Source organism: Brienomyrus brachyistius, chromosome 1, assembly GCF_023856365.1.
Source record: "Brienomyrus brachyistius isolate T26 chromosome 1, BBRACH_0.4, whole genome shotgun sequence".
Classification (NCBI taxonomy): Eukaryota; Metazoa; Chordata; class Actinopteri; order Osteoglossiformes; family Mormyridae; genus Brienomyrus; species Brienomyrus brachyistius.
In genome coordinates, this window is record NC_064533.1 from 40,051,594 (window position 1) to 40,072,651 (window position 21,058).

The window sequence follows — 21,058 nt, forward strand, 5'->3', positions numbered from 1 at the left end:
CCCATTAGGGTGCCACTTAGGTACTATGAGAAAAAAAAAATCATAAATTCTTTACTCTCACCCTCCATATTTGTTCCATGTGGTCAAAAGTTAATGTGTGCCAAATTATTTCTTAATTGTGTAATGTTTACAAGTCGCCCATCTACATTTTAGTTTATATCACAAAACGGATGATATTATACACAATATATTTAACAATTAAACAATTTTATAGATAGATCATGTAATAATGGTTTATTTGCAATACATTGTACAGTGTACTGCACTAACACTTATGTTAAAATGTGAATCTTATAGTCAACCTACAAACTCTGTTTTAATACACAGTTCTGTGGTGTCACAGTCGCTAAAGTTCAGTCTTCCTTGTAGAAGGATGTAGCTGACAATGATCAGAAACAACTTGCAAAAGAAACTACAGGTCATCTTCATCCTTAGTGAGTGTCTTGTATTCCTGGATCAATGCATTCAGATTACAGGTCAATAGGTCATGAAAAGTGAAAATTAATGTAACGTAAAAATTTGAAATATTGAAAATCGAACATTTTAAATTTAGAAATTACAGTTAAGACTCATGAAAACTAGGACACATGAAGTTCCTCTCTCCATTCTCCAGCTTATTTAACTTTTTTTGTGACTTAGCCCATAGCCCTGTAGTAAAACAGGGTACTTATTTGTTGCAATAATGGTTTGATTTTGATTTGATTTGATGAGACCCTTTATTGCTGTTGCAATATACTATGTCACGAGTACCAGCGAAAAAACTGGCCATCAACCCGACCATACATACACACAAACATCACAGTAGGGGGTAGACCGGTCGGGAGACAGGGGAAGAGAGAAGAAAAGAAACAGAATAACATGAGGAGAGATGCAATCCATCTCTCCATCCATCCAATCCATTGCAAGTTAATGCAATATTAACATATGAAAACAATGCATTTAATTTATTGCAATCCATATAATTTATTGCAATGCATATATTACCTTCTTTTGGTTGAAGTTGATTATCTCTGATGATACTGTGCTCGACATTACACTGCAAACTGAATAATTGGTGAAAAATAGCAATTAAACATCAACAGAAAACAAGATGCCTGACTGTTTCATTTCTGCTTTCATAGAATATCACTGTCAGAAATATAAATAAGTAAGATATTGGTGTGGTTACTGTGAAAGCGAGGTCATCATGAGGTGTAATTAAGCTTACAATGGTAACATTCAGAGGCCTTGGGCTACCTGTAAATGTTAATATTTTTTTGTGAATTTTTTTTCTGGGTCCATTTTATCACCAACAGAATAGATCTAGGTGGTGACAGATGTGTATTTCAGACTTTTATTTTTGAGTGACACTCTAATGCCGATTGTATAACTTCAATTGGAATATATTTCAGTAAACAGGAAAAATAGTAAAACCTATGTCAGTGTCAAAATATTTATGGTCTTGACTGTATTAGTTTACTGAAACTTACAAGATTTCTATTGACACTTGGTCACCATGGTGCTGATTTACCTTAGTTGTACTTTTTGAGGCTGTGATTTATGGTGCTTAGAAACTACTCCCTTGTTTTCTGAAGCAGTTTGTCTGTTTTGCACATGCTGACAACTTTTCATATACTTTGTCGTTTTTGTGACTAACACACCTATAATTCGGGCACCAACTCATTGTTAGGTTCCTCCATTTTTATGTGGGATTTCTGTTATCTTGCACACTCACTGTAGATGGAAGGCAATTTTCAGCTTTATAATAAAGGAATGCAACTGCACATATACCATTAAATATTTACCTGATGCAGTCATGTTAACAGCAAAATATGCTGTTGAAATGTAAAACATTATGGATCTTCATATAATCTTATGGCATTTCTAACTTTTCCTAGAGCAGTCTTATAGATGAAATTACAGAAAAATAAACTAAGTATTAACACAAAATCAATTCAGTGAACTACCTATGCTGGAAATATTTGTCATGATTTATTAGTGACCCCTACAGCTATCAACAAGATGTTGCTTTGACATGCATGAAGCCTGTCACCTCCCACTGCAGCTCTTGAAAAAGTGACCCGATCTGATCTGACTGGGATAGAGTAGAGCAGCGGCGGAATGATGGGCCAACCTCAGGCCTTCGCCTCATAGAGTAAGGCCACCTGTCAGCATTTTGCCTATTAAAACTGATGTTACCACTGCCAGTGCTATTCACATCCCTGATACTGTTGAAGCCATTAATTTTTCACAGTGCTTCTGAATTGATTAGGTGGTATATGTATTTGTTCACAACTTGCTTATTTTATTAATTCAGTTTGCTAATGGTTTAAGCACATGGAACATTAGTGAAATAACCAAGACACACGGGAAGGTAATTACATTCACAACATGGAATTTAGCCTGCCACCGTTCGATCAGGAGATATAATATATGACTGACAATGTTGTTATCCTGCTTCCTGTCTCATAGTCAAATGTAGAATAGTCACTATTCTAAGACATCCAACAGACATTCTCTAGCTTAACCCTCTGAGGTCTAGGAGTAGGGAACACACTTTCACTGGCTGGGGCATGGTCACACATTTCATTCAATGTCATAAACTTAATTCATGGCAAATAAATTATTTCTTATATATTTGTTTTGGCATTTAACTCATCTTAATCTTAGTGTATTTTGTAAATATGTCAGATTTACGTGAAGTTTGTAATTTGACTTCAAAGTATAGACATTGCAAAATGCAGTTTGGAAAACTTGAAGAAACATTATAAAAGTACATAGTAAGCAATGGTGGCAGTTTGTACGCTTTGATCACAAGATTCAGGTATTCTATTCATACCCAGAATAAAGAACGTTACTTTTGGGGGAAGAGCATTTGCTCATAAAGCACCACAGTTATGGAATAAACTTCCAATTAGTGTTCGGAACTCAGACACAATCTCTGCTTTTACGTCAAGCTTTAAGACTTACCTCTTTAGTCAGTCTTTTGGATAGTAAAATCCCCTTTTCTAAAGTGAATGGGAAATCTGGAGGTTCATGGTCATTTAAGATTAAAGGTGAATGGGGGGATCGGTGCTGTCGTCTTGCCACTCTCGCCGATCACTTAAGCTGTTGACAGTAGTTTGGCTTGACACCAAAACCCCTGGAAACCCTCATGTCTGTTCTTCCTTCCAGGTATCTTTTTTAGCCAGGCTGACATACTTACTTTAGTACTGCTAGAGGTTAGGTGAAGGACAAAAACTCTTCTCCATCTTCCGAGCTGATCTCAAGCCGACACTACTCCACCTGAACCGTCACCTGGTCTTCTTGGAGATAATTACATGAAACCAACTGGCACTTTTAAAACTATATGGACTGAATTTAATGTCAATATAATACAGTTTCATGCTCCTCGGTCACTCAGAGAAGGACAGGGTCCCCTTCCGAGTCTAGGTTCCTCTCAAGGTTTCTTCCTGCTAGAGAGAGTTTTTCCTTGCCACCATCACCTTAAGCTTGCTTGGTGGAGTTCGGGCCGGTTATATGTAAAGTGCTTTGTGACAATGACTGTTGTTAAAAGCGCAATATAAATAAAATTGAATTGAATTGTTTTGATCCCAGATATCTGATCACCAAAGTCTTGGCTACATGAAGATGGTGTAGTTGCAACATTCAGTTTGATAAATAAGTAAGAAAAACCTAATTCATGTCACTATTTCTGGCTCCTTTCATTGAATATATATCAAATTTCATGTGTATGCATGAGCCATTCACACCTGGCCACATCCTCCCCCCCTTTTATGGTGCTGATGGGGATGTATCTGGATCACGTACATTACATTGTTCATCAAATTACCATGCGAATGTGATTTGAATACGCGGAAATGTGGCTAATTAGAATGTGAATAGTGATCTTCAGGTGAAGGCGGCACTACACACCCCCGATGCAGGTAAAACAAAGAAAGGTGACATGGTTTACATTTTGCTGACTCAACCTAATTTTAAAAACTTTAATACTTCTGACAATTGCCATTTTGAAAAGAAGACAGATTACGGATTTAGTCAGCGGTTTTTTCATGTTTCTACAATACGATTTCAGCAAGTTATGAATTGAATAACACAAGAAAGATACATGGTATCGCCAGCCATGCCGTCGACTCCAGAGGGTTAATGAAAATCATCAGTAAAGGGGAACCAGTGTGACCTTAAATCCCAAAAGGTCTGCCACAGACACCCCTCTGAAAGCCTGCCAACTGGATGATCAGCCATTGGTTCAGGTGTCGAATACCTGGTCATCCCTATTCATGAACTTTGGACTATAAAACCTGGAACCTTCTCAGGAGGGACCAGCAGCACCCAGCATTTTGGACACGCCGACGCCAATGGAACTGTAGCAATACCACTACTTTGATGAAAACATCTGTAAAGACATGATCACCATTTATGTAGATGGGTGCGCATTCAAACATCAGGGGACCCTGAAAGCTAGAACAAGCATTCTGTGCCTCAACGACGACCAACGGCTCTCAAGCTTAGTCCACACACGTCGCAGTAGGCCGAGCTGGCAGCAGTTTTAATCGCCCTGGAGGTGACCTCTGAACATGGAGTAAAGGACCTGCTGATCTGCATGGACTCCAACTACACACGTCTCAGCTTCATGTGCTATCTCCCTCACTGGAAGACATGGAAGGCTTCAAGACATCAGGGAACAAGCCAGTCAAACACTAAGTTCTCCTGCAGGCACAGGCGTGCGGTGCTCTGATTACAACACAAAATATGCATATCTATTGGAAGAAGGTCCACGGTTATTCCAGACTCCCAGGACTGGACAAGATGTACAATGACCGCACGGATGCACTCGCCAAAGGATCCCTCCTGCTCTGGCCTCGCGGTCGCCTGCTGCCCCTACAGCTGCCGCCCCTCACCTGCCGGGGTTCCCTCCGGCTCCCCATTTCTCCCCACCCTTTGCCTCTTTGCCCTCTGCCTTTGTGCCCCCTGTGTTTGCTCCCCATCCCTCTGTGCCTTCGTTTACTCTTGGTCCTATCATTCCTCCTGTTGGTGTTCCCCCTGTGTCTCCGTTTTTGCCCCTGTGCCTGTTTGCTTTTCCCGTTGTTTGTCAGTTGTTGGCTGGTTTGCTGCCTTTGTGTCTGTCTTGTTCCCATGTTTTTGCTGTTGTATTACAGGTCCTGCGTCCCCAGTCATGTTCCGCGCTCCCCTTGGGCGCGCCCGGAGTTTGTGCCTTTGGAGGGGAGGGTGGGGGGGGCTCTGTGATGACCCGTTCCTCCGATCCTCCCATGTGCCACGCCCCCTCATCTACCCAGTGTTGATTCCCCATGTTTACCAGCTGTTTTGCATTATTTCCGATCTTTGCACTTCTTTGGGGGAATAGAATAAAAGTTTGCACCTGTCAAAACTCTACCAGTGATACTGACTTAAATGCTCTGCCAGTAGATTCTCAGACTGCAGATTAATGAGTTCGAGGTGGGCATTACTGGGTGCATTAACCACACTATAAGTAAAGGGAGAAGAAATCATAAGTATTTCACTGTCAACTGTCTTCAAATCTTCTTGAAAACTAGCCATGCAGTTCCCCTAATGTGGATGAATACTTGTGGAGGTGATCAACGATTTGTTTCAGTGTTTCATGTGAGTGAGAATTTTGCCCTCTAATTGACTTGAAATAAACTCTTGAAAACTGTCACCAAGCTACACATTTCGTGTGCAAAGATGTCCTTGCCTTGCAGCTTGGTATTTAGTTCATTCATTAGTGCAGTTACAACAACAGCAAAGGTCAGATCTGAAATCCAGTGTGTATCTGAGGGCTCTGTAATGTCCTTGTTTTTCTTTTCACAAAACTCCTGAATCTCTACTCTCAGGTCCCACACCTTGCCAAGGCTGAGCCATCTCACAGCTGTCTGGTAGCTTATGTCACTTTGATCACTTTCATGCTCCTCTAACAGTGAAACAAAATGCCTGTGATTCAGTGTTCTTGTCATGATGAATTAAACTATTTTAGTTCAACGAAGGAGACCTCAATAGATAGTTGACATGAGTGTTTATTTGATTAAACAAGTTAAATGAGTATGAGAACAGCAATTTGGTGAAGCCCGTCTCTTGGTCATTGGTTCCATCAACCCTGAAGCCAACAGATCTGGCTGGGCGACCAGATAGGAGGCGAAGGAGCCAACCCCGGACCAGGACAGGGAGCCGAAGGTGGTGGAGAGGAGGAGGTGGGTGAACCGAATAGCTATAACGGCAAAGAAGTGGATTAGACTTACACTTTACATAAAACCTGGATCTATGTGATTGGATGCGCTTGCATTCCTTAGGTCTCCTTGTTTGAACTCTCGTATTAACAACAAGTTAAGTGAGTAAGAGAACAGTAATTTGGCGAAGCCTGTCTCTTGGTCGTTGGTTGAATCGACTCTGAAACCGACAGATCTGGCTGGGAGACCAGGTAGGAGGTGAAGGAGCCGACCCCAAAAGTTAATAGTATGAAGAGGGCGAGGAGCAAGAAAACTGTACCACTTGGTCTACCAGGCGAGGCTCTAGACCTGTTGGGAGGAAACAGAAAAATGTTTAGATAATGACATCTTATCTGCAGGATAGTAAGGGTCTTATAATAGTAAACGACATTGATATAGCAAATGAGTTCAATGATAGTTTTGCACGGGTATTCACTGTTGAGGACCTTAGTAATTTACCAGTTATTACCTATCCAGCATTGTCTATAGCTAATATATATATATAACTGAAGCAGATGTTTTGCAAAGCCTAGCTAAGCTCAAAATAAATAAATCACAGGGCCCTGATGGCATCTTACCTATAGTGTTAAAAGAGATGAGGGATATTATTTGCCGACCCTTAACTTTACTGTTTCAAAAATCCTTATCTGAAGGTGTGGTACCTTCTGATTGGAAGCACGCCTTCATAACGCCTATTTTCAAAAAAGGGGATAGAAGTAATTTGTCTAACTATAGGCCAATCAGTCTAACTTGTATAACTGGTAAAGTTATGGAGGCTATAATCAAAGAGAAAATGATAGATTACCTGGACTCCAATAACATTTTGCGGGATAGCCAGCATGGATTTAGAAGAGATAGATCCTGTTTAACAAATCTGTTGGAGTTTTTTGAGGAAGCTACTCAGGAAGTTGATGATAAGAAGGCCTATGATGTCATCTACTTAGATTTCCAAAAGGCTTTTGATGTTGTCCCCCACAAGAGGCTCCTACTTAAACTCAAAGCGACTGGTATTTTAGGTACCGTAGCGACCTGGATTGATAACTGGTTAACAGATAGGAAACAGCGAGTAGTTATAAGAGGCACAATGTCACAGTGGGCTTGCGTTCATAGTGGGGTACCGCAGGGTTCGATTTTAGGACCACTATTGTTCCTAATTTACATAAATGATATGGATACCAATATATACAGTAAACTGGTGAAATTTGCAGATGACACCAAGGTGGGTGGTGTAGCAGATACTGAATTAGTGGCTCAGCAGCTACAGCGGGATCTTGATTTAATTAGTGACTGGGCCGATACCTGGCAGATGAAATTTAACGTCGATAAATGTAAGGTACTCCATCTAGGGAGCAGAAATATAAAGTACAGGTATTTCATGGGTGTCACTGAAATAAAGGTAGCTGATCATGAGAAAGACCTTGGTGTGTATGTTGATGCTTCCATGTCCCATTCTCGCCAGTGTGGGGAAGCAATAAAAAAGGCCAATAGGATGTTGGGGTATATCTCCAGGTGTGTGGAGTTTAAGTCAAGGGAGGTAATGCTAAGATTATACAATTCCTTGGTGAGACCTCACCTAGAATATTGTGTGCAGGTTTGGTCACCATATCTTAAAAAGGACATTGTGGCCTTAGAAAAGGTGCAGCGTAGGGCCACAAAAATGATTCCTGGTCTTAGAGGAATGTCATACGAGGAACGGTTACTTGAGCTAAATCTGTTCAGTCTCAAGCAAAGGAGATTGAGGGGGGACATGATCCAGGTATATAAGATTCTAACAGGTTTGGATGCTGTTCAACCAAATAGTTACTTCAGCATTAGTTTAAATACACGAACTCGTGGCCATAGGTGGAAATTAGCGGGAGAACATTTCAAGCTGGATTTAAGGAAGCACTTCTTTACGCAGCGTGTAGTCAGAGTATGGAATAGCCTTCCTGATAATGTAGTGCAAGCTGAATCCTTGGGTTCCTTGAAATCAGAGCTAGATAAGATTTTAACGACTCTGAGCTATTAGTTTAGTTCTCCCCAAGCGAGCTTGATGGGCCGAATGGCCTCCTCTCGTTTGTATAGTTCTTATGTTCTTATGACATCTTGACTACTTGCATGCATGGAAATTGACCATAACCTTTTATAGCTGCTGAAGGACTATTGAAATAACTTATTCATCTTGAGAGTGGCATGAAGCCGCTGATTTCATGGTACCGTATGGAGACGCTGAATGATTTCGAGAGTGGTATGGAGTCACTGGTATAACCAGAAGGACGCCTACCGCTTTGCCAGTGGTATGGAGCTGCTATATTACTGTAGGGGTGTTATGGAAATGCCAAGCACCTCTATAGGTGTAAGTACTTCTTGATACGACGAAGCGTTATGGATACGCTTAGCGCTTTTCCAGTGGTATGGAACCACTATATTAATGTGGGGACATTATGGAAACACCAAGCGCATCTATAGGTGTAAGTACTTGTTGATACGACGAAGCATTATGGATACGCTTAGGGCTTTGCCAGCGGTATGGAACCACCATATTAATACAGGGGCGTTATGGAAATGACAAGCACCTCTACAGGGGTAAGTAGTTGTCGATACGATGAAACGTTATGGAAACGCTTAATGCTTTGCAAGCGGTATGGAACCACTATATTAATGTGGGGGCATTATGGAAACGCCAAGCGCATCTGTGGGGGTAAGTAGTTGTTAAAACCAGTGAATAAATAAACAACAAAAACAGAATCAGGGTGAGAGGAAAGAGCAGAAGAAAGGGCTTCGACTTGGACAGGAGTAGAAGGATGAAATTTCAGAAGGTCTTTGAATTTAAATTACTCTTCCCTCCCCGCGAAGGACGGAAACACGATGGGCCGTGAGGGTAGACATTTTTGGATGAGGGTCCTGGCACAAATTACAAACATGCAAAAAGTAACTGTTACTCCATGAACACACTCCTTCATTAAAATTATTACATATAGGCATGTCCATGAAAAATATGACCTCACGCCCTTTCTTGTCGGTGGCAAAAGTTGCGGGAGAGGCGGATGAAGGGACTGTCGCGGGTCGGAGAACACCAGGGTCCGGGGTGCAGTTCTTAGAGGTGACGACAGACTTTGGGCAAAGTTCCAGCGAATGACCCTAGCTATGGCAAAGCGGACATTCTGCTGAAGTTTTTTATTCCTTAAAATGTATTTAAAATAGAACATTATCGAAAACAGAATGTATTTTTATTGTTTTAAAGACTATTGAAATTGTTTTGCTATAAGGCACCAATCTGCGTGAGCAGTGTTGAAATGTCACCGCTGTTTCACATATTTAAAATAGAACATTAACAAATACAGATAATGTATTTTTATTCTTTTAAAAGCCAATTGAAAGTGTTTTGCGGGGCTTGTTGGGTAGGTTTGCGACATGTTGTCTAACATCTGTTTTTCAACATGTGGTCATAGGAAACAGATGTTCTTGTCAATCATACCACATCGGCCATATGAACATAAAGGAACAATCCCTCCCCCTTCCGGAAGCTGTCAATCATGAACCTGTGACGTCATCATAGTCCTCACTAGGCTCCGCCCAAATGCCCTCTTAATCTCTCTGCTGTGTCCTGGGCAGACGCTCAACTGGAAAGAATCCGGTATTTTGTGTCTCCCCAAGTATGAGTGCAGTTGAGCAGCAAAAGCAGAACTTTTGACAAAAATGGTACATTAGAGATAGGTCTATAATTGGTGAGCTCTTGTTGATCCAAACTTGACTTCTTCTGTAGTTGCCTGATTACTGCTACTTTAAGTTGGCCAGGAACATCATCTGATAACACTGACACATTCAGTATGGCAGTTACAGATCTTTGCCAGAACTCCCAGGGATTCTTTAGAAGACTAGTGGTGATTGGGTCCAGTGGACAAGTGGTTGGTTTGATCTTAAATATAATAGTTTTTACTTGTTGTTCATTAATTAAGTCTGAATCATTAAGGGTGTGTTCACATTCCTTTTGCACTGAAGTTATTTGCTAGACATTTGAACATGTTTCAAGTCTAATGTTTGTAATTTTATCATTAAAGTAGTTCATAAATTTTGGCTACTGAAATTACTTGCTAGCAGAGGTTCTGCCTTAGATGTGACTATACACACTGAAATTGAAAGACTTTGATGGATGTGAGCCTCCCGCTTTAAGTTATGAGTATATCGTGAATTATATTTAGATGCACAATATGGAACAAACCTTCAGCTGGCACCATGAATGAAGTATTCGGTTTGACAGTACATGTTGCTTTATTTTTCAAGTTGCAGAAAATTCTCACTCAAATGGAACAACAGATTGACATTTAAGGCACAGCATATTTGTTGAACCTGTTTGTCTCCCTCTTTTATATTTAACATTTCAAAAGGTAAAGTACCATGAAAAAATGTAACATTTCCTCCTGACAGACCTAATCACTCTTTCTGCATGGGTATCACCAGATTAGCATAAGTTCTGTCACGATCAGGGTGGCGGCAAGCGGCGATCGTGCGGGCAGACGTGCAAGGAGCAGGCAGACAGGTTGGAATCGGGGTGAACTTTGTCTTTAATTAATTAGGGGTTTAATTAGGGTAACGGGAGCAGGGAACATCAATCCACACAAGATCCACAATAAACTACAATGATGGACAGGGCAAACAGGTAAGACCAGGACTTAAAACAGGACAGGACTAATCAAAGTAATCGGACACAGCAGGAGACGATCAGGGAAGCACACATGGGTAATCAGGGGGCGTGGCACACACGAGGAGCCGACGAGCAGGTCATGACAAGTTCATAACGACTAAATAATAATCGGTGGCACCACCCAGATAGTAGAATAGAAAAAAAAATAAAAATACTGCTCCTTATCATTAGCTGTAAGGCCTATCAAAAAATAACAAAAAAAAGTTTAAATGTGGTGAGAAATGTAACCTAACAAAACTTGTTTTTTACATGCAGTACAGTCGTATAATATTATAATATTATAGTATAATAGTATAATATTAACTTGTTACATTTTTAATAACTTGTTACCTGATTTAGGATTAAAACAAGGTTGCCAGCTTCGTATTTCAACCTTTCAACAGACCGTAATTGACCCGTGATCAGAACGGATCCCCCTCGGTTTAACGCGGATGTTGTGAACCACGGGTTTAACTAAAAAGTTTAAGCATGATAGTGTGAAATAAGTTTTACTGCTACTTTAAGTTTTACTGCCACTTTTTTAAGAGTTAATGTTGAAATTATATCTCACAATAAGGGAATCATGTTTATTATGCATGATGAATGCTCTATGAAGCTGTCATCTGTAATGCACTATAGATACCCTCATAATGCAGTACGAAGCATTCTTAATTCTTATACTGATCATTATAATACATTATGAAGGTATCTATAGAGCATTATTGATGAGAGCTTCATTGGAGCTTATGAAGTATTATAATCAACATTATAATGTTTTATGACTATCAACTGAAGATGCTATAATGCTTTATTAATTCTTATACAAAGCAAAATGACAACTTTAAGTGTTTTCTTTCTGACACTAATAATGCAGCTCACAGTTTAAAAATGTTTCTAGTAATTGTTTTTCTGTTGCTATTTATAGTGTTGCTGTTCAGTTACTCTGTTTTTTTATCTAATCAATGCAGAAATAAATTGAAATAGAAAGGCTTTGTCTTCACATACTGCACTTTAAAAATTACATTTATTCTTCCCATTTCCATTTCAAAAGTGATTAAGAGTTGTATAATGTTAAATTGCTACATTGTCTATGTAAATTAAAGCTTGTATTTAATAGAAAGTCACACTTATCAAAAGGTAATTTATTTTTAAATAGTTAACATTTTGCAATTGACTAAAATAAAGCTATAGCACGGAGATGATCAACTTAATATGTAATAATCAAAGACTAGCAAATGGAGGAAAAAGCAGTAAATGGTCTTACTTGAAGCTCCATACCATTTAGTAATGTTCACGTACTCATATTTTGAGTGATTAATAGAACCCCTATAAGTTAAAAACTCAAAAGGCAGCTAATTGCTTCATTGATTTATGAAAGTAGTTACAATGGCATGTCAGGAAAATGCAGGGATCTTACAATCAGTTTAGAATAGTCAAAGAAGCAGTCTGCTTAAACAGTACTAAAAATTATTTGATGTGCCATACATTTAGCTGAATTGAAAAATTAACAAATTGCTTAACAATATTGGTGAGCAGATAATCATGTTTCATAACTGAATGCATAAAATACAGAACAGTATATCCACATGGTGGCACTAGCAGACTGATAAAAATACAAACATCATATATATATATATATATATATATATATATATATATATGTGTGTGTGTGTGTGTGTGTGTGTGTGTGTGTTTGTATGCCTGTATATATATGTGTACTGTATACACATTGCTATTGGTAGTCAGTGGGTAACTGCTGAATCCCTGAATCCCACCCGCATTGTGTATGTGGAGTTTGCATGCTGTCCCACATTGTGCTGCTTTCCTCCTGCAGGCAAAAAACATGAAGCTAGGCTAACTGGCAGGTCCTTAGCATGATTGTGTGCCCCCAGTCATGTTCCCAAGTCATTGCCGTTCCTGGCAGATGAAACCTGGGGGGTTCATTACAATACTGGCACTACCTCCACTTTTACCAGGTCCACACTTCACTATCTTTCTGCTCAGTCGCTCAACTTTTTTGTATTTGCAATCTCCTGTGCCAAAACATCAGGCAAAGATGCCCCTTTTGCAATCCAGCAGTCCAAATGTAGCCAGTGTTTAATTTTTTCCCTTGTTTTGGATCCACTTCCAGAAACCATTGTACTGTGATGAGGGGAAACCCCAAGTGTTTGCACCAAAACTGGAGTTAAATCAAAGGGCTATTTTCTTCATACAGAGATTTCCATCTGCTACTAGGAAGCTGTAGAAAGGACACCACAGGGGACTCGACAGTGCCAGCTTTGAAATACTTTTCAATAATGAAAATAAAATCAATCAGTAAATGAATGCACATGTTGTCCTTTGTTGTCCCATTTGGATTCTTTATTATACATGTTCAAAATACAATTCAGTTGTTAGAAAAAGGATCCATTATGAATGTGTTACACTCAAAACCCAAACACACAAAACTTCAGCATTAATATACATAATTGCTTCAAATCCATCTATCTTCCAAAAGCTTAAGCAGGGGTGGCTGTAAACAATTCTGTAAATGAGAATTTCAAAAAGTTTATTGGCAAACACATACTGCAACAATCAATTCTTTTAAAAAGCTGGTAATGACAGGACAAGCATGCTGATTTCTAAATGTGTGTTCGGGTAGCCATCCAGTTTATCCTCATTGTTGAGACATGGACAATATTGAAGGAGGGGTTTCCATGGTCTAACAGTGTTAGCAAATCATTCCCCGACTAGAGTGGTGACAGGTGACACTTCCACATGACTATATAAAAGTCAGTCCTCACCTGCTGTTTCTCTGACAGCTACAAGACAAGATAACCTATGACAGGTGTTATAGTGCAAGTGTAATTTTGACCAATGCAACATGCGGAAATGAGATGTCAAGGGGTGGCTGTAGTTTTACTGCCATTAACATGGCTGTTTCAACCAGTTCCCATAACTGTAAAAAATAGGATTGAACTCTGGAAACTCTGTGAGGTGAAACTTTAAAGTATAAGGAATGATGTTTTACAGAGCTGAACATAACCAGAAGTTAGAGGATTCTTTGATGAGAAAAGTTACAGACACATATCTATTTAAAGCATATAATAAAATCCCACAAACTCCTTGTACAAACTAAAAAATAAATTATAATATCGTCCTGTGATACTTCTTGAAGAATTAATAGGAAAGATCTCTGTTCCAGATTTCTAAAGTTTTTCCTCTATGCATTTTCTTCCATGTATGGACACAACAAAATTACACTTTCAGTTAGAATTCCCTTTTAATGCCGAGGTTCAACTCACAGGTACATCTGTAACGCTGTCTACTTTACACACAACTATGTTCACAATTTAGGCCAAAATAATGGCAAATGTGGGTCAGTAATATTATTCACTCTGTATGGGACAAGCTGTTTTACTGGTTGAACTGAAATATGTCAAAATCTTTTGAAGGTGCCACATTTCTTTGCAGATTATTCTGTTTGTATTTCAGAAAGAAACCTGACCAATGATTTTTATTCCAAAATATCAAAAATAAAATAAGAATGAGCACAGCTGTCCTTTTGAGGGTGTGCATATAAAAACATTAAAGGTGTATTTTATTAAGCAAAATGGGATTTCTTCCAAAAATTAATAACTGATGGAAAAAACATATAGGATATCATACAAACTCCACTCCGTGACCAAAACTTCTTAGTTCCTGGTTTATTTTAGTTATTACTATATGGAATATTAGCATTCATTACCTCCATCTACTTTTATGACTCCAGACGAAATAGTATAGCATTCCAGTTTCCCCAAAAGAATCAGGGCACGTGAGGTGAGGGACCAGGGTAATGCAGGGTTCTGACTAGAACAAAGACAGAGTTTCAGAGCTACTGTAAGAAGTCTTCAAATAAAATTTACTCTAATTCAATAAAATGAAGCATTTCCAAAGCATAATACTGCTCCTTCAACAACCACCTATTAGAAAAGTACAAAGCACCCTCAGCAAATGAACTTTAACAATGAATCACTTACAGTATTTCCTTTTGGTTTTCAGAACTGCAAACGCCAGTTCCCTCTTTTGGTAAAATTTGTACATTTTCAAGAGTACAGTAAAAGATATTATAATCAGTGATAAATATTTATTATGTCAGGTGGCCTATGAATGTTTTACAACATAACCGTCTCACCCAAGTCACAGTTATATTATTAGATTATCCATCCAGACTTTATCCAGAGTTGTTATCTATATAGTCCCATAAAATTCATAGAGGACACTATGCCTCATAAAGAACTTTCATCCTGAAAGACATAATGTCAGTACAACTTCCTCTTCAGAGGGAACTGTTTTTTTCCATTCCCTGAAGCATGTGGGGGGGTCACTGTTAATATTTATTATTTTATAATATTTATCTGTAATCTTTTTTTGGGGAAATGAAACTCAGCATGTCTGCTGTTGTTATACACAAGACACACGCCATCAAGAGAAATGAAAGTATCTGGCTTAGTCTAATCAAATAAATACTAAAACACTTTCATCCTATATATGTAGATTTGATATTGGGTGTTTGGATAGAAAAGGGGTAATATGCAAAAAATGTTCCCCCAGGTCCTATGCAATATAGGAATAGCCTTTCCTGGTAAGGTGATATTTCAATACTGAAGATAGCAATTCGGAATTAGTACAAAACCTGCCTGTTATTATTTGAGTCTTGCCTCCAGCATCACTTAACCTTCCTGGCATTTAGCTCAAATTGGTACTAAAAGTTGGTTTGGTAGCTAAAGGGGAATCAATTATATGACAGAGTACAAGAACTGGGCATGAGCAAATATTGTGAATAAATAATTTGATTTATTGCAACATCCATCCAAATCAAAATACATTAACAGTTGAATGTCTCAGTCTTAGTTACTTGAATGTCTCTGTCTTCTAAACTCAATTATATTAAATTAGTAAATTAACCCACTAATTCAGTTTTGCCAATTTAACACTGCTAAGCAAATGCACTCAACAAAATCACTGAAGTGTGTTTTAATATACAAAGAAGGTTTATGTATTTCAGTTGCAGTCTGATTTAAAGAAATGACAATGAAAACACTATTTAAGGCTTTTTTCATTCGTACAAAAATGTCAATGGAAGAATAAACACTACTAGATAAAGTACAGGATCTTTTTCACTGGCTTGACATATTTTCTGCAGGGCAGTGAGATGTATAGGATAATTAAACATCATGGGAATTCCTTTTGTTAGCAGAAACTATCAATTTGCGGTCGCCTATTGAGTTCTAATTTCCCTTGCTGCCAGCATGAGCGAGTAATTCTGATCAAACTAAATGCGCAGCCCTGCATGTGTGTAATTTTTATATACACCAGTGATAACCCAGTCTGAAATGGATTTCATGAGACAGTTGTAGCATTTTTGTACATAAACTAACATATAAAAATGCACATATCACCCATTCTGAGCTGAAAGAAATCAGATCATTGGGAATTTCTTCTCCATTTACTGTATGGCAAACAAAAAAAAACCAAAAACATATATGCCAGAATAAAGTGACGTGGCCATTATCTAGAAAATAACCTCTTTTTTGGTAGTGGGAGTGGCATATTATTAAATGTGATTTTAATATTAGTCAGCAACAGTATCAATCAAAATGGGTGTGAAATGGCCTAGATCGAGTCAAGACGGGAAGTCAAAGCAATCTGTGTCTATGATGCAGGCTTTAAGAAGCAGGTTCAACTCGACATCACCTGCCATATAGCAAATATCTCTAAATTGGACTGTAAATGCCACAGCTCATTACCACTCATTCTACAAGTTTTCAATGGGCCTTAAATTTGGAGAGAATGACCTCTGTGACATAAGTGGCAAAGGATGCTGTGCACTGTTCTGCTGGCAAGACATTGTATTAGGAAAAGGCTTTAAGAAGGACATTAGGCTGGCTCACAGTGCTAACAAAGAATCTGCGACAACTGCACAGCCCTGCCTAAAAAAAAATGACACTTAATTGTCATCATCAATTTAGTACCACACATAAAGATATGGACATTGTAGACATTTGCATGTAATTTGCTGACATTTATTACAGGGGTTTACAGAACCTTGGTATGCCTCAGCAGAAAACACTATGTACTATATTTGAATAGATGAGATGCCACGCCTAGCTGCTATTTTCTGATCCTGTAATGAGTACCATAGGAAAATTAGTAAGAATGGGGACATTGCTAAACTGGTTAAATTGATGTTAGTAGAAAATTAAATTGTGTCATGATCCTCAAAAAACTACCTAATTTGCCAAAGTTATATCATCCATCCATCCATCCATCCATCCTCTAAACCGCTTATCCTACTGGGTCGCGGGGGGTCCGGAGTCCCGGAAGCAATGGGCACGAGGCAGGGAACAACCCAGGATGGGGGGCCAGCCCATCGCAGGGCACACTCACACACCATTCACTCACACATGCTCTCCAAAGTTATATAAGCTGCAGAATTGTCTCAGTTCAGTTTGACGGAATTTTATTACCATTAAGAAACATTTTAATTAATTTTAATTGGCATTTTAAATAAACACCTGTATATTTATTTTTTTGACTTTGCTGAAATGCATGTAAATTCATAACAAAAAGATATGTGTAGTCAAGACATATGAAATGAAGAAAGAGTTTAATATGACGGAGACCCTAACTCCTTACTATTTTGTAAGTGTTATAGAAAATGAATCACTGCATGCATGGATGGATGGATGGATGGATGGATGGAAATATGTATGATATTATATTTGTTATGAGGTACGTAGAAAATGACTATTTCATCTCTGAGGTAATTGATAAATTCCTGTAAGAAAATATTTGATTGTATAAAGTGATATAAAATTGTACACTCTCCAGGTTTATTTGGATGAAACTGCTGTCTACTGTTCAATATTAGCTATCTCTTGTATTACTGGAACTAATTCTGCAAATAAGCAATTGATTTGAAATTAAACCCAGAAGGGATTCATACAAATCTCAATAATTATAATCATTAGTACAATTTATATCCACAATTATAATGTAACAAAATTTATTTATATATATATTTTAAGGCTTGATTACTTTCACACACTATTTCCATATGGGAATGTTTTTTTTGGGGGGTGGGAGGGATTATACAGTTGATTTGACAGGGGGTTATATAAATCAGTCTTGAGCAATTACAGATCTGATCGTCCAGAGAGTATTTTTATTGCCAGCTTACTGCAAAAATGTTGTATGAATGTATGACAAAATTAAAAGCTTTCCGAACCAAATGAAAAACTCTAATAAATGTCCAATTTTCCAGGTTTCAAATAGAAACAAATGTAATGGGAAAATAAATATATGTTTTAATTTATGCTCCATATAATGATACAAGTACTCAGTAATTATCAATAATTACTTAATCATTTGTAGCCATAGAAAAATTAATCAACCAAATTCTTGATTAAACTAATCAGTCAATATTTTTTGTTTTGATTAATTTTACTAATTAATTTATTAATGAGAAATTAATAAATACATGTATCATGTTTTAGTGTTTTTTTCCTACTTTTGATTTAAAGAGATTGAAATATTACGTCCCTTAACTGATGGATTCATTGTAAACAAATTTGAACTGTGCCGCACATTTAATCCATGTCTCAGTTGAGCCCCATTAATTTAGCTTAGCTGTCATCTTCTGCCCTGCAAGATTTTAAATTATCCAGATTGCCTATGTGTGAACATGCACTAAGATGGACTCACAAGATATTCAATTCTACTGGAATATTAAACACAGACGCACACACACACACAAACTCTGCCTTGATGCTAAAAAGGTGAACGCCAGTTTCAGTGTGGCCATAAATAATTAATTTTGTTTTTGGTCCACTGGACCTAAAGAAATACACATAGGCACAAAACTGCTTTATAGAACTATTTTTATTGTAGAAAGAGAGACTGAAATGGACTGAGGGATTCTTTATTTAGTCTCTATATTCCTTATGAATTGGATTATTTCTGGATCTTTGTATTTTCAATGCTCAGTCCACACTCATATATCTGTATATCCCAGGGGTGAATAAATGAGATCCTTACCAGTCACAAGTTGTGCAGATATTTACTTAATCTAAAATCTGAATAATTCAGTGACTGAAGTCACTCCTTATACAAAAACTTATTTCCCTTAGAGAGGAGTGTTGGAACTGGGGGGGGGGGGGGGGGTAACATGCCTCCTCCAATATTTAATTTAGCTTCATTTATTCCTTGAATAAAAATGATAAAGTTGCATCTACCCAATATCAAGCTCTCTCTTATACCATTGCCCATAGGAGTATATTTAAGTGACTGTAACACCTGCAGACCTCCGGGAAATATTCAGTTGGGATTATTAAGTGGATAATTTATGGCTTAATAAAATATTAGTCTTGCATTTTATATATGTATCTACACACACTAAATATATATATATCCTGCCTCAGCTCTGTATCTGTAGACTTTGTATTTTCTGTCCATATCATGCAGGCTTTTCAGCAAACCAAATGCTGTTCCCAATGAAAAACAGTTATCTCACCCTGGGTACACCCTTGCATTGTACCCATGATACCTGGGATAGGTTCCAGATTCCCCACCCCATAGTCTCCCAAGACCATTGCTGAATAGGTGGTTGAAAGATAGATGCATGGCTTATCCAATTATATTTGTGGAAATACATCATAATACATCATAATACATAATAAGACAAAATATTCTTTACTTGTAATGCCCATACTGTATATTGCACCACATTGCCACAATTCTTCATTAACAGCAGCTCTTAAAGCTTAATGTCAAAAAGATAATTTTCCGAATTAAACTTGACCAATTAATGGCTTTTTATGCAGCACCCATGACTGTAAACATGCACTGTCAGAAAATTAATTGGTTAGATTCATTTATAATATTTTCAACTCATTTTTATAACTTCCCTAAGAATAAGCCACTGATTTCTGCTTGATGAGAGTCTCGCTGATGTTTGTGAGACAAGTTATTTTTTTCTGTAGATATTTCATTTAGTCAATGAAGAAATGAATCATGAGTGATGCATTCATTTTGCTAAATTTGTTCAGTATCCACTGGCTACCTTGCATTGTCTCAAGGACTTGAAGAAAACTGAAAGTGCCAGTCAAACCACTTATCGTGTTACTTTTCTGTTGAACAAACAAGTATTAAAATTGTGGAATACAATTTCACATGGATTATTAAAATGTAACATGCGCACAGAAAAGTCTGTATTGCAGTATGCGATTGCTACTAGTTTGTGCAAAAGCTTCTTAAATAAACTTGTTTTTTCACTGATTGTTTGAACCAAAACCCAAAACTGATTGAACCAAATCCCATTGGTCAGTAAAAACGTAATGAGTTTAATCAGATAAGCAATTTTGTTTGTTGTGTGCTGGTACAATATTATAATAATAATAATAATAATAATAATAATAATAATAAACAGAATATTTATAGTTTTGGTACACTGTGAGATTTCTCCACTTATACATTGTTTTTCTTCAATCTTCCACTCACAAACCATGTCCAACTATTTCAATGGGCTGTTGAACTTCACTGAGAGGTAACACTCAAACTAATGGATAACTCAGTCAAAAATATGTAAACACAGATGCTGAATCCATTTCTCACAGCCCACTGTAATGGTTTGTTTACGGAAATGTGTGAAGTTTACGATGCATAAAATGAGATGTAAATCAATTTTAAGCAGAATGCACTCCACCTTTAGAAATGGGTTTAAATTTCATGAAGATATTTCACATAATTGTTATATTATATAACTGTGCTATAGAAAAACGCACAACGAAATATGAATGTAATAATTTTAAGTAGTAGTTTAAGATAAATTAAAGGTGAGAAGACAATGGATATGCTAATTATTTAAATATAATGCAGTAGATTCTGAACAGTAAAATGTTATTTTTGGAATTACACACACAGGCATGTGGTTTATTGAAGCACATGGCTTATTTTGCGGCATCAGTTTCAGTGTCATTCTGTCCTGTATACATGGCTTTATTGTTTCCAAGAGTCTCACTGACAGCCTAAGCGTGGCCCTGCTTCTAAATGAAAAAAAATTTTTAGACACAAAGCTATTTAGTCCTTTAACACTGAGGTGCTTTACCAGAGAGTGACGCTAATGCACTGTCTGCATTTAAGGAGGAGGATGATAATGATGCCGTTGAGTAAA